This window comes from Schistocerca piceifrons, unplaced genomic scaffold, assembly GCF_021461385.2.
Source record: "Schistocerca piceifrons isolate TAMUIC-IGC-003096 unplaced genomic scaffold, iqSchPice1.1 HiC_scaffold_1297, whole genome shotgun sequence".
Classification (NCBI taxonomy): Eukaryota; Metazoa; Arthropoda; class Insecta; order Orthoptera; family Acrididae; genus Schistocerca; species Schistocerca piceifrons.
Window position 1 is genome coordinate 62,501 of NW_025727121.1, and position 2,500 is coordinate 65,000.

At 56.0% G+C, this 2,500-nt stretch overlaps 1 non-coding gene across 1 annotated transcript in view; it reads left to right on the forward strand.

The window, feature by feature from the left end:
• Positions 1 to 2,414: 2,414 nt before the first annotated feature.
• LOC124731638 overlaps positions 2,415 to 2,500 on the forward strand; it is a 1,909-nt gene continuing 1,823 nt past the window's right edge. The window contains exon 1 of the ribosomal RNA XR_007008389.1: positions 2,415 to 2,500. This exon is cut by the window's right edge and continues 1,823 nt beyond it. This is a non-coding gene — a ribosomal RNA (small subunit ribosomal RNA).

Below are 2,500 nucleotides of genomic sequence, written 5' to 3' on the forward strand. Positions count from 1 at the left end.
CCTAACCTAACCTAACCTATGTTGTACCTTAACCTAACCTATGTTGTACCTTAACCTAACCTATGTTGTACCTTAACCTAACCTATGTTGTACCTTAACCTAACCTATGTTGTACCTTAACCTAACCTATGTTGTACCTTAACCTAACCTATGTTGTACCTTAACCTAACCTATGTTGTACCTTAACCTAACCCATGTTGTACCTTAACCTAACCCATGTTGTACCTTAACCTAACCCATGTTGTACCTTAACCTAACCCATGTTGTACCTTAACCTAACCCATGTTGTACCTTAACCTAACCCATGTTGTGCCTCAACCTAACCCATGTTGTGCCTCAACCTAACCCATGTTGTGCCTCAACCTAACCCATGTTGTGCCTTAACCTAACCCATGTTGTGCCTCAACCTAACCCATGTTGTGCCTTAACCTAACCCATGTTGTGCCTTAACCTAACCCATGTTGTGCCTTAACCTAACCCATGTTGTGCCTTAACCTAACCCATGTTGTGCCTTAACCTAACCCATGTTGTGCCTTAACCTAACCCATGTTGTGCCTTAACCTAACCCATGTTGTGCCTTAACCTAACCCATGTTGTCGCCTTAACGTAACCCACGTTGTCGCCTAAACCTGCTCTGTAATTGTTATACGACTCGTTCAATTACTGTAGTGTTGCCCACCCGCAACCCTCGCAATATAGTTCGCTACTCGCACTGCCCGCACCCCTGTGTATCGCTTCATGTTAAACACCTTGCAAGTCTTGCTCACTTTCCACATGCTCCTGCTGTACACTGTAATGTGGATGGCAGCAGGACGTACATGCCGCCCCTCCCCACGTCCCCACCTTGCCCCCTGCCTTCGCAAGCTGGTTGGTGAGAAGTTTGCATGTTCAATGCCCTTCGCATGCGACGTACTCAGGCTACGTTGTGGTGCGGCCTGTGTCAACTGTCCGCTGATGTCGTACGCGTGAACCACAATCTGTACTGCACATTCGTCCTTATGTACTGAATGATACATCGTGGCACATGTGTGACCGCACAACGACTGCGCCCAAAAACGGCGGACCATACAGTGCAAATATTGTGCACGCAGCTACGTGTCGTCTCCCTATGAGAGCTGGATTGCAGTGTGGTACGCCATAGAGACGTGTGGGAGGAACGGACGCCGTGGATGGCGATCAGCATGAGCTGTCTGTTGATGTATTCGGACCTAGTCGTCTCTCCTCACACACCGTGATGGCATGGTGCACCGCGTTCCATATCTGCGACATGCTACAGAGGCCGGTTGACAGTCGTTCGAGCAATGGACATCGCATACGTACGGGGGCCACCTTCCACGTATTGTCTAGGCGTGCACATTTTGTTGCGTGTATGTGGGCAGACGTAGTGTGGCGTGACACCTGACACAGGCATGCAATAATCGTTGAAGTTGCAAATGGCGATGGACGCCTGCGTTTTCTGGTGAAGTTACGCAAATGAACAAATGGTAACCTGTTGTGGTGCGGTTGTTCTCGCTAGGGGTGAATCGGTGATGGCGACGATAGGTTGAGGTACTAACCGGTTGTTCCAGCGATACCCACCATGCCGACGAAACTGAACGGCATCTGGGTGTGAAGCGATACGCGGCGGTGGCTGGGTGGGACCGTCCCCGGCCGGTGAGGGGGCGCCTCCCGGCGTGCTGGCCGCGCGGTGCGTGGGCGCACGCGCTACAGCCGGCTGGTGGGGGCGGCCAGTGGCAGGCGCGCCGGCCGACGGACGCGGCAGGCGTCGCAGCTGCGCGCCGGCGCACCCTGCGCGCGGCGCCGTGCGGCCAAAGTAGGTCCTCGCGGGCCCGGTGCGAAGCGCGGTGGACATCTTCAGTGTGCTGGTCCGATTGAGGACTGTGTGCGTTGAGGATGCGCCGCCGCCCGGCGCTCGGCGCCGCGACGCCGTCTGCTGCTCGGTCGCCCCAGCGGTTCTCGCTGGTGGTTTGTATCGCAGCTGTGCGGATGTGTTGGCGCGTGCGCTGTGCTGGGAGAGTTCGCTTCGGCACCCAAGTGGGGCTTTTGTCCTTCTGTGGCGCTGGCGTTGGAGCTGCCGGTCACCGTAGGTGGCGCGTGTTGTCTCCCGCCGGCAATGCCACGACAGCACGCTCCCGGGCCTCTGTCGGCAGCGGCAAGCTCAGTTGGGAGCACGGGTGGTCGCACCGAAAGCGTCTACTCGCCTAACTCCGGGCGATTGCGCCTCTCTCGAACCCGACCAAGTACTTGGGACGGCGCTGCGCGCCGCCGGGACCTGAGAGGGTTTCGAGGTGTATTGTGCAGGGGAGCTCAGCCTCCTCCTGTTTGCAGAATGATTGAGCGGACGCTTGCGTGTTCGCGCGGGCCCCCGGGACACACTCCCGGGCGGCCGGCTGCTCAGCTCTAGTTGACGCAGCTCCCTGGTTGATCCTGCCAGTAGTCATATGCTTGTCTCAAAGATTAAGCCATGCATGTCTCAGTACAAGCCGCATTAAGGTGAAAC